Genomic DNA, 15,041 nt, shown 5'->3' on the forward strand with positions numbered 1-15,041 from the left:
CGTCCCACCCACCTCCCGCGCCAAGCCCCCGGGTCACTCTCCCTCCCTCCCTCCGGCCCCGCAGGGCACACACACACACCTCGGCACCCAGGTGACAGGAGGAGAAGCATCGTGTCGCCACCCCCACCACCCCCTCCTCGCGGCTGCTCTGGCGGCGGCGGCCGCCGACTCACACGCGGGCGAAGCGTCCCCGCTCTCCCTCCCTCCCGCTTCCCCGCTATGGTCGCCGCCTCTGCCTGAAGCCGGATACGCACAGGGAGGAGAGAGGCTGAGGCGGCTGCCGCCGCTGCTGCCGCCACGCTTCGCCCTGCCGCCGGCTGACGACAGTGGAAAGCCGAGGTAGCGGCGCCCCCGCCTCGGAAAGTCGCGGGAGGAGCAGAGCCCCGGCACACTCCCCCTCCCTCCCACCTCCGGACAAACGGGTCTGTTTTGCGCCGCTGCCAGGCCGGCCCCGTTGTCAATCAGCCGGGCGAGCGGCGCTCAGATTGGGCAGCCGCCCAGCACCCCCTCCGGCGGGCCCATCGCACTGCATTGGGGGGTGAAGGGAGGAGCCGCGCATCTCCCCGGCAAGGGTTACCTAGTCGGCCTCCCCCCCCCCCCCCCACACACACACACCCTGCTTTTCTTTTCTTTTTTCTCTCACACTTCTAGTGCAACTTGACAACTAGTTACTTTTTTGAGGAAGGTCAATGCATTCCCCCAATGCACTCTGTCCTTCTGGACCCTTCCCCACCCATATCATTCTCTAGGATTAGTTCCTTCATTTCTTCTTCTTTTTTTGCCTTAGCACTTGCTAAGTCCATTTTTAAATGTATTTTTTGCCTAGGTTCTCTTAAGTATGAACTGCCTCAACTATCCCCCATGGGACACTTTCACAAATGACTGTTATGTTTTTAAATTTTCCACCTCTGCAGTGGGAACATAAAACCCTACAATGAATAGAGTGTACTTTTAAAACTGTCTCTCCTAAATAATGTTCACAAGTCATACATCACAGATTGAAGAGCATTCTCAGCTTCACTGGTGAAAATGCCCTCAGGACTCTCATTGGTTAACCCAAGGGACCATCTGGATTCAGTTAGAGTCACATTCCTGGACAATCAATCCTCTTCCTGTCCATTAATGGCTTCCAAAGTGTAAATTAAATTGAACTGGTTGTGTGTGCCGTATGCTGAAGGGCATGTGGATGATGCTTCCAAACAGAAAGGAAGAACGGCGGGGGAGGGGAACAACCCTTAGTGGTAGAAAGAGGAATCTGACATTTCTCAATAAGCCAACCACATCACAATAAACATCATCTTTTTATCATGCATTCAGTGGACTAGCTTGTATTTCAGATGCATTATAATGCTTTCTTTTTGTTGTTTTTGCAGTATCCAGTACATAATTCAGAAGTCACCACCACCAAATAGCTGCAGAAACGTCACACAAGATTTCACCCTTTCCCTGGAGGTTAATTGATTTGGAATAACTACTACCACCTAGCTGTGCAGTCAAAATATCAACACAAACAAGCATCAAGAGCTAGCGATAAAAGAAGAATTCTATTCACAGCCTTGATCCCCTGTATTCTCAAATCTGTTATTGGAGTAACTAACCCTGGGGTAAATTAACTTGAGTAAACGCAGTGGGTAACAGGGGAAAAGTGAAGCTGGAGAGAGATTAGAGAGCCAGCACGGTAAAGTGGTTAGGGTGTCAAACTAGGATGTGGGAGACCCAGATTTGATTTGATTTGATTGATTTGATTTATATCCCGCCCTCCCTGCCGAAGCAGGCTCAGGGCGGCTTACAAGCAATTCAAAATACAGTTCGAATTCCCACTCTGCTGTGGAAGCTTGCTGAGAGAACTTGGGCCAGCCACTCACACCCAGCCTAATCGACCTCACAGGATTATTGCAAGGATCAAATGCAGGAGGAGAATATTGTAAGCCACTCTGGTTCCCATTGAGGAGGAAGGTTGTGTATAAATGAAATTAATAAATACATTAGAGGGCCTAATAAATAGATGCAGGCTTGATAAGGAGTGAGTGTGCATGGCCAGACTTGACAGACTCATGGAGTTCCAGAAAAGGAAGGGTTTTTTTGAGGAAGTGTTCAAAACAAAAGAAACAGTTAGCTTACCAATAGAGAAAAGGACACTAATAACAAGTCAAAAAGTGTAGGAGGAGGAAGTAGGTAAAAAGTTTATGAACAAAAAAGAAACAAGAATGGGTCAAAAGGAGATGACAGTGAAAGGATATCTAGTCACAGTAGTAATAGATGTAGATACAGAAATCCACAGGATTAGTATAACACAAGCATGATATTGACTTCACAAGAGAAAAAGTAATACTTAGCAAAGGACAAATTTTGCAGAAGAAAGCAAGAGGATTCAAAGGTGATCCCACACTCCAAATTTGACAAGGGAATGTCCTTAAGAAAACACTGTTATACGCCCTCCTCCATCCACTCAAAAGAAGGAGCAAACTATGCAGCCCAAGCTGGACCTTGTCAGGGTATGTCACACTAGTTTCCAGAGAACCAGCATGAAGCTGAAGCAGCCTGTATGAGTTTACTGCAGATATCCAATGTGCTGTTTCATCATATCCAAGCCTCTAAATTAGAACAATGCCAATATCCCTCTGTACAGTAACAGAAATGTCAACAAAGCACAAAGAGGAGAGGAAGCTGAGAAGAGGACCAGAAATGTAAAAGATAGCCAATAGATTAAAAAGACAGAAGATGGAGAAAAAACAGTCCAGGAGGTCAGGACGATATCCGGAGAACAGAATGAATACACTGTGCACTCCACTGAGAGATAAAGAGCCGGAGAATGGAAATTAAACAGCATTGAGATGGATCTAGAAGTTCCATTTTACTAACAGTGAAGCCTTCCTCCAGTGTCAGGAGCCTCTTCTTCTTCTACTACTACTACTACTACTACTACTACTACTACTACTACTACTACTACTACTACTACTAATAATAATAATAATAATAATATACTTTATTGTCATTGTACATAGTACAACGAAATTAAAAATGCAATCATTTCGGTGATCTACAACCATACTCATATACATACAAAGTTCCTTGCACCAGAGATAGGCTTCACCATTAGTATAGAACTTTGGAGCCAACCTTTTGCAAATTAAGCACCTCACAGCGGAAACCTCTTCTCCAGCACATCAGCAGCCATCTGCAACCCTTCCTGGAAGATGATCCTCCCTCCTCACTAGCTCTTGGAGGGTAGGTTGGATCTGGCTTATTGACAGCCCTCCCAGTCTGAAGCGGCTGCACAGCAGCAACAACGGACCAAGGAAGAGGCAAACGCAGGGAACAGTCCCTGCAATAAATCCTGCTGCCAGTATTTGCTTATGTGTTTTTATTGAATTATTTCGTAATTTTAAAGGTTGCTTTTAATTGCTCAAATATTTTATGTTTGCTTCCTGATCAGGTGGAAAAGCAGCATTAAAAAGTTGTAAATAAATGACACTGTCATAGGACCCAGCAACATCAGCCACACCATTAAGGGCTCATTACCTCCCTAGTCTAATGTGACGTATACAATCACATGCTACAAAGCCCTCCTGCTGTTTATACTGTGTGGCCAAGTGCAAAGCGATGCCCATTGGGGCCAAAAATCCTAACTATAAATACAGTTGATGGGGTCTGAACTGGCAGAGACTGACCAAGAGAGAGATCTTGGAGTTGTAGTAGATAACTCACTGAAAATGTTGAGACAGTGTGCGACTGCAATTAAAAAAAAGGCCAACGTTATGCTGGAGATTATTAGGAAGGGAATTTAAAACAAATCAGCCAGTATCATAATGCCCCCATATATATCGATGGTGCAACCTCATTTGGAATACTGTGTGCAATTCTGGTCACCATACCCCAGAAAGGATATTGTAGCATTGGAAAAGGTGCTAGAACAACTGGAACGATAGAAGGGTTGGAACACTTTCCCTATGAAGAAAGGTTGAAGCACTTGGGTTTCTTTAGTGTGGAGAAACGATGACTTGGGGTAACATGATAGAGGTTTACAAGATTATGCATGGGATAGAGCAGGTAGAGAAAAGTACTTTTATCCCTTTCTCACAATACAAGAACTTGTGGGCACTCCATGAAATTGCTGAGCAGTCGGGTTAGAATGGATAAAAGGAAGTACTTCTTCACCCAAAGAGTGATTAACACATGGAATTCACTGCCACAGGAGGTGGTCGCGGCTACAAGCATGGACGGCTTCAAGAGGGAATTAGATAAATATATGGAGCAGAGGTCCATCAGTAGCTATTAGCCACAAGGTACAGATAGGAACTCTCGTTCTGGGGCAAGTGATGCTCTGTATTTTTGGTGCTTGGGTGGGGGGCAATAGTGGGAGGGCTTCTAATGTCCTGGCCCCACTGCTGGACTCCTGATGGCATCTGGTATTTTTGGCCACTGTGTCACAGTGTGTTGGACTAGATGGGCCACTGGCCTGATCCAACATTGGCTTCTCTAATGTTTTTATGTAGTGGCCACACTGAACCATTTCTACCTAAGAAACTAAATGTACACACAAATCAGAGTTAGAAATACACCAAAACAAGCAAGAGAGCATTTCAACTTCCACTTCAGACAGCAGGTGGGGAGAGTCACATATTTTAGGCTTGTCCATATAGTACTTCCTGCAAATAAAAACATTTGCACATCAAGGGGAAAAAATGTTCTTCACATTCACATGCTGTGTTAGTTTTCCACTTACAAGGGAATTATTAATGTAGCAGAACTTTGAAAAATGTAATCCTTCACCCAAAGTAATCCACTCCATTCTGCACTCTGCCCCCTCCCATTACCATCTGCCTCTAGCATATGCATATGCTATGCCATTGGGTTTATTCTCAGGTAAGTGTGTCTAAGGCCTGCTTTAAATGTGATGCAAAAACTTCTCCTCTGCAAATCTCATCAGAGTTATTGTCTTGTTTAAACTGCAAAGTAGCTCTGCACACAGTTATCATGCCTGTGTGAGCTGCAGATCTCTGGTGTGCATTCTGAGCTCAGGTACCTGCTTTGCGAGCAGAAGTGAAAGTAAGGTGGTCCAACCACTATGCAGTGGTGGTAAGAAAAGGACCAAAGTGGTACTTCCTGTCAGCTGCTTCAAGAACCTTGACCAAAGACAGTGCTAGTAAGAAAAGTTACTTTTGTCCGTCTGCATGTGCAAAAACAAACACTGAGCCGCTGCAAAGTCACATTTAAATCAGCCCTGAGATCACAGCCTTAGAGACCAGGTGGAGGAGAAGAGACAACACTTAAGGTGTCACATGGAGACTAAGATAAATGGAGGCTGCAGAGGCTGCATCTCTAGAAAGGACCTTGAAGAATAAAAAACGAGAAAGAGGGCATAAAGGTTACACAGGAATAAGAGTGGGAGGACTGAAATGAAGAAAAGGCAGCAGTGGGTGGAGGCAAACGAAATTGGCCTGAAGGCAGGCAGACATGCCTGGCAAAAAAGAGAGGATGGTACCAAGGTCAAGACTTCAATCAAAGCAGAATCCCCCTCCCCTGGGTTAGACTCGAGTCCAGGGCCAACCCCAGGTATTTTTGCACACTAGGCAAGGACATCTTCTGGTGCCCCCCCCCAGTGCGCCCACCCTTTTCTGGCACCCCCTTCTTGCGCCCCCGCAGCTGCCTGGGTCCGTCCCTCCCTCCCAGTCCTGAAAGAATGCTCGCGAATGCCCTCCTGGCTGCTAGAAAAGTTTCGGGACCCCCGCAGCGGGGTGGGAGAGCCCGCTGGAAGGAGGGGACCAGATGCCGCCTCAGGAGTTCGCCTCGGGATTCTCCAGCTGGGCTGTCGATGCTCTGCGGTGGGGGGGGGAATGGAGAGTTGGCAGCAGCAGGGGTTCAGTCTGGGGGCTCCTGGTCCTTCTCCTCACTTCCCTTCTTCCCATAGGGGGGTTTGCAGTCCGAAAGGAGGATGCAGATCCTTGGCTTGTCTCCTTCTGCCCCCCTCGGGTCACCCTTCCCTCCCTCGGAAGTCCAGTTTCCCTGGCACAGCTGCCGGGCCCGGGTCGGGCCGCATTTGTTTGCTCCACTGATTCGGAGCAGCCGACAGAAGGCCGCCCCCCCCCAGCCCCATGCCCTTGGGGGAACTCACGAGCCAAGAAGAGCCCTCGCCGGTTCTTACTCACCCCTCCCCCAGCTTCTCCTCACCCTCGGGATGGAAGCAGAGACCGGCCGGTGCGGCGAGGGATCCCGGGCTGCAGCTGCCTACAGAAAAGGTTTCCCTTGCTCGAAAGCCGGCTTGCCCCAGCCCGCTGTCCCCGCCAGACAGCCAGGATTCGTGCCCCCTGCCTGGCTACCGCCGCCTCCCACAAAGGCCAGCCTGGGGCGGCGTGGAGAAGCCCAGACTGCTGCCCAGCCATGGCTGAGGACTCCGCCAGCCACCTCTCTGCCACAATGCCGAGGCTGGACGCCTTCCTGTGGAAGCACACTGGGGCTGCCCGCCCGGGGGAACACCGGCGCTCCCAGCTCCAGCAGCAGCAGCGAGAGAGTTGAGAGCAGGGCTTTTGGCGGGGAGGGGGAAGAAAGAGGCGGCAGAGGCTGGGTCAAGGGGTGACGCAGCACGCAGAACTTTTGGTGGGGCCGGGGGGCGGGTGCAGTTTGGCACCCTAAGGGCTGGCCCACCCTAGGCGAAAGCCTAGTTCACCTAGTGAGTGAGCCGGCCGTGCCAGAGTCCATACTTCTTTCACAAAGAGGGAAAAGTGGGACACAACCCTGTAAGAAGGGAAGAACACCACTCATCATCCTCTTCAGGAAGGCCTTTGCTTCCTGTTGCAAATACATGGAAACCAGAACAAATGTACCACATTATCTGCGTTTTCTTCCTTTTAAGGGAAGGCTACTCCACAAACCATTGTCTTCTTGGTTTATTGAAACCCTCTAAGATGTGTTTTCTCAGGGTAGATTTTTTTTTGTTGGTAAAGCATCTCACACCGCAATCTTTGTGAAGGAGAAAGCTTAACACCTGTAAAGGGGGGGGGATGGGGGGGACACTGTGTACCTCAGTACTCGAAGTACTACTGAGCAGTTAAATTATTGGAAGCAACCGTCTTGCAATAGCTCAACATAATAGCCATGACAACAGACAAACTCATGCCTAAACTGGCAGTATAAACCCACAAGGTGTCTTACATTTGTGACTGATTTCCCATTTTGCTTGCCTAGTTAAATGGAATGACAGTCTGATATTTAATATAAATTTACATTAATACATCTTTAGGTGTACAAACTCTTCCAAGTTAAGCCTCTCCCTCTTTAGCATCAAGAGAAAGTACAGGATTTACAAGTCACAGGTACACCATGTTATTGGAATCATTTGTCAGGCAGCCTCAGTGAAAATGAGTAATGATTTCAGCCATTTTGCCACTTAAAATGCACAGTGCAGAACCCACTGATTAAGCTGGTAACGAGATTTCATTTGAACATCTCTCCATAGAAGAAACAAAGCCTCTCTTGCCACTGTCACTTCTCTGGTCATTCTGAATAAACTGAGGATATCTATTTTAAGAACAGAAGCAATTAAAACCATGGCAAGAGGTGTCATTAGCAATGTTATAAACAGCATGTCCTGACATATTTTGTAATATATGTTTCTGTCTCCTTAAGAACTCAGACCACCTTAGCTACAGTTCTCTTTAAATATTAATATATGCTGAAAGAGTATGTATTGTAGTGACCAAAAGGCATCACTGAAATGGAAGTCAGAGATGCCCCTGAGGTAGATCCAGAGCACACTGAGGAGGGGTAGGGCTATTTTTGGGCAGGAATGCACAGGGAGTTGGCCACGCCCACTACAGCCAAAACCTCTGCATGAATGGCTACAGAGGGAAGGCCTGAAGAGTGACCCCCCTCCCCGGTTACTCCAAGGCAGAAGAAGAAGAAGAAGAGATTGGATTTATACCCCACCCTTCACTTGGAGTCTCAGAGCGGCTTACAAACTCCTTTCCCTTCCCTTCCCCTTCCCACAACAGACACCCTGTGAGGCAGGTGGGGCTGAGAGAGCTCTGACAGAAAGTGCTCTTTTTCAAGAACAGCTCTTATCAGAACTATGGCTTGCCCAAGGTCATCCAGCCAGGTGCAAGTGGAGGAGTGGGGAATCAAACCCGGTTCTCCCAGATTAGAATCCGTGCACTTAACCACTACACCAAAATAGACACTAGTTCTGCAGGCGGACTGGGGAGGGGCTGGAAGGATAAGGGAGGCATTTAAATGACTATCTGTGCCTTCCCCGGCTTGTCCAAGAGCCAGCTTGCCCGGGCTCCCCGCAGCCGCGGGGCACCTAGGCAAGCCAACGGAAGGCAGTTTAAACTGCCTCCCCTCCCCTCCAAGGGCCAGCTTGCCTGGGCTCTCCGCAGCCGGGGGGCACCCGGGCAAGCCAAGGGAAGGCATGGGTGTGGCCTAATATGCTAATGAGTTTCTGCTGTTGGGTCTGGCCTATTATGCTAATAAGTTCCTGCTGGGCTTTTTCTACAAAAAAGCCCTGAGGAGGGGTATCCTGTTTTATAAACATTTGCCAGAATAATAGATTTATATTTATTTGTTTACTTTTTATGCCCCACCTTTCCCCCCAGTGGGCATCCAAAGTGGCTTAAATTGTTTGCTCTTCCATTTTATCCTCAAAACATCCCTGTGAAGCTGATTATGCTGAGAAGGTATGACGGGCCCAAGGTCACCCAAAAAGCTTCCATGGCAGAGTGGGAATTCGTACCTGGATCTCCCAGATCCTAGTCCAATCACTATACCACACTGGCTCTAGATTAGATAGACAGATTAGACAGATTGATTGATTGATAGGTAGGTAGGTAGGTAGGTAGGTAGGTAGTGATGATGATGATGATGATAAGTAGGTAGATAGATCCCACAATGAACAATGTTACGTTTGAACTTTTGTGGTGCTGGGCCTGAGAAAGGTATTTTTGTATGAGCACATGAAGAACTGATATTCTGGAAGGCCACACAAATGAGTTACAGACCTGAGACTGAATAATGCACTTTCAATCCACTTTCAGAGTACTTTGCAACTGGATTTTACTGTGTGAAACAGCAAAATCCACTTGCAAATGATCACTAAAGTGCATTGAATGAGGACTGAAATAGAATTATTCAGCATGTCTGAAAGTAGACTCATCTATAGCCAACTGCTCCGCACCCAGAAACAATTCCACTAAGGAAGTTTTGGACAGTAGTCTCCAAAGTATGCATCAGTATTTTTTTTTTTTTGTCTTCTCATTTAAGACATGCAACTCAAAACAACAAACTGCTGCATAAATCAGATGTATAAGAAGCTTAGAAGACTGGACTATAGTTTCATCATGCTCTTTGTCTTTGGATTCATCTACGTCTAAAAAAATGTAAACCAGAATGCAAGTGAGAGTTGCTATTTGCCTATGAAAATCTAGCATGTTGGAAAGAAATCTCCCTGAAATGCTAGCTTTACATAAGCAGGGCTTCTAATTGTGAGAGAGACTTTACATGTGACATCCTGAATTTTTGAATTAGTCTAATAAAAAAACTATGCTGTTTGCTTTTTTTCTGAATTGTCCATTGAGCTTCACTCTTATAATGAAAACAAAACAGTATGGCCAAGGATCACTCTTTGTACTTGGAGCCGGATATAAATGTCACCTGAAGCAGTTTTCTACCACAGTTTTGTAAACAAATGGTTATATGTCTGTAATTGATTCATCATATTGTTCTAGATGAACTTCTGCAGGAATGCACCTGTAAAATTGGTGACTCTAGCATACAAGCCTTTGATATAGTCTCACCCATATATAATCTCATTCATGGTCCAAAGCTCATCAATTATATTGAAGCATGAAAAAGATGGTTCCCAGTGAAGTCAAACGTTAATCTGCAAGCTGAATCAAATGAACCATCAATAATCAATAGTAACCAATAAAGAACGATTAAAACAAAGTGTGTGTGAGAGTGAGTGAGAGTTTTTCAAAGCATATCCCGTAAGGTAGAAAAATGTGAACTGAAGAAAGCTTATATGGGCAAAGATTCTGATTTGGAGGGGAGATATGTGCAACATAATTATATTTAGATTGTTGAAAAGTGTAATGTATTGATTCTAGTAAAAAAAAATTAAAGCATTTATTCAGCTAAACCACATTCAAAGATTCCTTGGCATGCTTGAGCTTTCAGTATACCATTGGGGAAGAACTACCCAAAATTTAACCTATTTACTTATTATTTTAGTTATGTTGTTTTTATAGTCTGCCTTTCTCACTGAGACTCAAGGCAGATTACACAGCGTAAATCAATGCAAGCAACAGGATGGGACATCTAATAAACAATGTAATAGGACTAGGATTTCAGAAATCTAAAACAAAGCAGAAATCTGACCAAGCAAAAGTATTAAACATGACATTTTAAATGAAGATTAGAGTAGAAATTGCTATTGTCTTTCCACCTCTGCTCATAAAGGGGTATTGCCAAATTTAGGAGCACTGAATATGACACTTTTGTGTCAGAGTAGTGGTTGCTATGTTTGAAAACTTTGGCAAAAACTGAAAACATATCACATTATTTTAGTGTTCTCACTCAAAACACATTTTAAGGGTCAAAAGTTGATGATCTCCATTCATTCAGTTTCTCTCAGATTAATCTGCACCCCAGCCTTGAAAGTAAAATGGGAAGAGGGGTGGCATATGTACCATCTTCACCTCTTTGCAAGGAAGAAAAGGACATGAATACAGTTAGCTTACCTATTTAATTTGATAGCTTTGGTTTTGCTTGGAAAATCTCAGAAGGTGGGACAGAGTAATCATTTTGGAGAGTAACAGACATAAGGACATGAGGAACTGTTTGGAACTGTTGACATGGAACTGTTTCCTGTATTTGCCACACTGTCATCCCAACAGCTTTGGAGAAAGACAGAGCACAGTAGGATTATTGTCATAAAGTACTATGGGCTAAACTCTGAATAAATTTTCTGCTCACACATAAGGAACTTTTGTCGGAAGAACAAAACATCCCCCCCACACACACACACAAAATGCTGCTCCTGGGGGTTGAGGGGATGCTCCAGAGCAGCATGAGAGGCAAATCGCATCTGTAGCAACAAGAGGGAATAGGTAGAAATAACCCCACCCTTCCAATAGCAGGAAATTTAGTTCAGATCCAACCCTAAGATTATGGACTTGTGGTGATTATGGGAAAATCTTCTATATTTACTTTAGCGAGCAGAAGTTATACTTTTTTTCCCTGAGGAAAACCTACTCTGAGTCACAGCGCTTAAACTGAAACAAGTATGTTTTGCCAGAACTCCGGGAATAGCAAAGCTGTTCTGCATGGATTTACTCCTAAGTGCTTCAAAGAGGGGTACTGATTTCTGCATCCTTCAGAGTTTGAAATCTTCTCTCTAAGAACATCAGAAAAGTCACAAGGCAATAGAGAGCTGGAAGTTCAGATGAGAATTTTAATTCTCCTCACATATTTGTTAATAAATTATAAATTACGACTAGTGATCCCAGATGCAGAGGATTAGATTTAAGGAATGGTCTTTGCTACACACTGCAGTACTCCAAAGGCAGACATCCATAACATCATGAGGTGGGTCCCAGCAGTAACTGGATTTGCTTTAAAATCTGTCATATAAATACAGACAGAGCCTGCCCAAGGGCAAGATCAGTGTCTTTAAAGCCTCATTGCTCAGTTGAGGTTCCCAAATATAGACCTTCTTTTCCCTTGCTCTTGAAGAAGTATTTTTGCATAGACACAGAAAAGGGTTGGTGCTAACAAAGCAGTAAAGTGCAGGAACTACCACCTTGGAAGACCAGGATCGTGGGAGATAATTACAGGAAATACAGCTGCAAATGGCAGCACCTGTCACATGGAGGTGGGTGTGTGGTTGCACCTCCCAGGGAGCAGGCTGCCACAGAAGGGTGCAGCACAGAGTAATCCCCTTTTTTTCTGTCTACAGATGCAGTGATAAGGAAGGTGTTACCTGTTGAGTTTTTGTCCAACATGCAGCTCTTAAATGGTACAATTGTCCCCATCAGGAAAAAAAATCTCAAACCTAGCACATTACAAGAAGCCACCTCTGTAACAGGACTTACATGTTCCATAAAGAGAATGAAAACTGGGTAATTTGTGAAGGTGTGTCTAAAAGTCATGGGCTCTGTTCCTTCTTAATATGCACCTCTGCATGCACCCAGATGCAAACTGTGTTCAAATTATACATAGAGCAGTTTGACCAGTTTGCGCCTGGGCCTTTCTTTATCTGTAAACACTTATTTCTAAAGCATTTCACAAAAAGGAAGCCCAGCCTGTGAATGGGAGTAATAATAATCCATTACAGATGCACTAAATGTAAAATCAGCACAGGGTGCAGCATTCCTGTTCATTTACTTGCTTTCTAAGTTGTGAGGGTTCTTTTTAAAAAATGAAATTAATAGACATTCCTGTGCAATCCTGACGTAAACTTTGTTTTTCTTTTTCTTAATACACAAATCTCATAATGCTAGCAAAAGAAACAATGGCAGAAGGTAAGTATCGCAATGGTAAATGTTTTTTTCCAAAGGAACTTGCACATAGAATAACATCTGGCTTGAAGTATTTTGCAGTAACTAGGTTCTCTTCCAGCAAATCAGCTACACAGCTACAATAAGCAGTAGCCAATCCTTTCTACAAATGTGCTACACCAGAGTATGAGATTGCCATGGCTGGTGGTGGTGGGTGCGGTGGCTGATGTAGTATTTCCTGTTATGCTGGAATGTTAACTTTCACTTTTCCTCACTGAATCTTATCTCATAGCCTGAGCGTCTGACCTTGCTTGGTACCTCTCTCCTGATGCTTCGCTGGGAATGTGAACCCGTCAGGGGTCATTTCGTAGAAAAAGAGCTAGGGGAACTCATTAGCATAACTCATTAGCATATGCCACACCCCCTGATATCAGGGGCCCGGCGGTGGACCTGCAAGGCCAGCGGGAGTGCGAGGAAGCCCCGCCAAGGCCCTCCCTGGCCCCAGGCAGGCAGGGGTGGGGAGAGGCGGGGAGGAAACAACTTACCCTCCCTCTTCTCCTGCCTCCTCCTGGCTGAATGAGGGCTGGAAGCGGGGCGGCCGGAAGCAGGAAGTGGGGCTTTGTCATGTGCCCCGCCCCCCTGCACCTCACCCGGGGGAACTGCGTTCCCCCGCGTTCCCCCCCGAAATGACCTCTGGAACCCGTTCGTTTAGGGGCACTGTAGCTAATGCCCTGATTGGCTCAAACTTGTCAGGGGACCACACTTCAAATCCCGTATATCTAACTCCCTCCCACCTTTAGGATTAGTTCTGACACTAAATGTATGCACAGAAGACTTGCCTTTACTATACTCAATGAACTTGAACCTTTCTGAAGGAATGTTGTTGAGAACTGATTGCTGCGAGACTCTGACAGCACAGTGGTCCCCAACCTTTTTGAACCCAAGCGCGCCTTTGGAATTCTAAGAAGGGGTAGTGAGCACCACCTCAAAACAGCTACCACAGGAAATAGAGCCAAACCCAAAATAGCTGCCTCAGGTGGCAGATGGAATATCTCTCTCCTTACACCTCCTGGGAAGGAGATTCTGAAGAAAGACTGGAACCACACACTGACTAAAGGAAAGCCCAGATGTCTACCACTCCTCTTCATCCTCCAATAAGAAAATCCGTTGATGTGAATGAGGACAGCCAATAAGAAGCCCTGCCTTTAATGGTTCCACCTACTTTCTGAAAAGCTCAGCAGACACCAACAGAAGTAATGGTGGGTGCCATGGCACCAACAGACATCCCATTGGGGAACCCTGGTCTAGTACCAATGCAATCATCCTGTCCACCCACCAGTGCCGTGGTTTGGCTTTCCCTTTGCAATTAAACAGAAGCAGGCAAGGATGCAGGTCTGATACAGTCATGTAATGAATCCTGCTGTTCATATCAATCTGCCAAGTGTGGCACACCCTTAGCTGGCTCTTGTATCACCCATGAACTGGAACCAGTGAATATGCTAACAGCGAATATGCTGTTGTTAGGATTATAATATTGCATTGTAGAGAAATTATATTAACTGAATTTCTACCTTATTATAAAATAAAATAAAAATATGTATGCCCATCTTTTCTACCTTCTGTGGCTTTCAGTGGCCCTGTTCCAGACATATAGCAGGTGAATGGAGAGTAAGCAGTAGAAACACATTTCACAGTTATCTGGTAAACATCTAAGTGTCAGAGGCTGTGTCAGAGAGCACACCTAAGGACACTTCCCTGGGAATAAGCCCCATTTAATAATTCAGGATTTAGAATCATTGTATAGAAATATTGATTTCTATAGATTTCATGTTTCCCCTGGAATGTCTATTTGCTGATACCCTGCTGTGTTGATTTCCTGTTGAAGCCAAATAGAGAGGTCCAGATGGTCTCTATTGCCATGCCATAAAAACATGCCTTCACACTTCCATGCTGGCAGAAGACCAGATGGCCTAGCAAACAAGCAAGCAGTCACGTAGGTGGGTTGGAATTTGGGGGGCACATGTGCCCTTCAGAGCTCTGACCATTCAGATGTTGTCCCCATGCCAACCCTATAATTGGACACTCCCAGGTCTACTCAATTGGCCCCTGGCCAGGGCTAATTGGAAGACTGGAATTGCACTATATGTGGTAAAACTCTATGGAGAGAACTCTCTCTTTTTCCTCCTGCTATGCTCTCTGTTGCTCTTTGTCTGTTCACCTGGGATGCTGTGCTGCCATGTGGTCCCTAGCAAAGACAAAGGACTGCTTTGGAGCTGGGCACATGGCTGTATGCTTGCACAAAGATGGGACCTAATGGACTTTTCCAATGGACAATATTGAACTCTTGGATGTTACCCTGAAGTTGGTAAATATGCTTCTTACTGTTTAGTTAAGGCAAAACTTGCCTAGGCTGTTATTTTGGAATCCTTATAGTCTAATTGCTAAATTCTGTGCTGAATAAACTTATTCTGGTTTTCTAACTTGTCTGAATTGTGGTAACTGGACTTCAAGGCTAAACTCCTGTGCCTAGCTGGTCACATGCTACCTATG

General features: G+C 45.4%; 1 protein-coding gene across 2 annotated transcripts in view; it reads right to left on the reverse strand.

The window, feature by feature from the left end:
• The window catches only part of PLCL2 (phospholipase C like 2), a 120,801-nt gene extending 120,485 nt beyond the window's left edge, over window positions 1–316 (reverse strand). Inside the window, exon 1 of one of the 2 annotated variants that reach the window (XM_015407039.1) lies at window positions 255–316. The gene's annotated coding sequence lies outside the window, so the exon portion shown is untranslated. Of the gene's footprint in view, window positions 1–79; window positions 155–254 lie in introns of those variants that run through there. The other variant, XM_015407038.1, reaches the window with a different exon arrangement.
• Window positions 317–15,041: the final 14,725 nt, after the last annotated feature.

The sequence above is a fragment of the Gekko japonicus genome, unplaced genomic scaffold, assembly GCF_001447785.1.
Source record: "Gekko japonicus isolate JY-2015 unplaced genomic scaffold, Gekko_japonicus_V1.1 scaffold2063, whole genome shotgun sequence".
Classification (NCBI taxonomy): Eukaryota; Metazoa; Chordata; class Lepidosauria; order Squamata; family Gekkonidae; genus Gekko; species Gekko japonicus.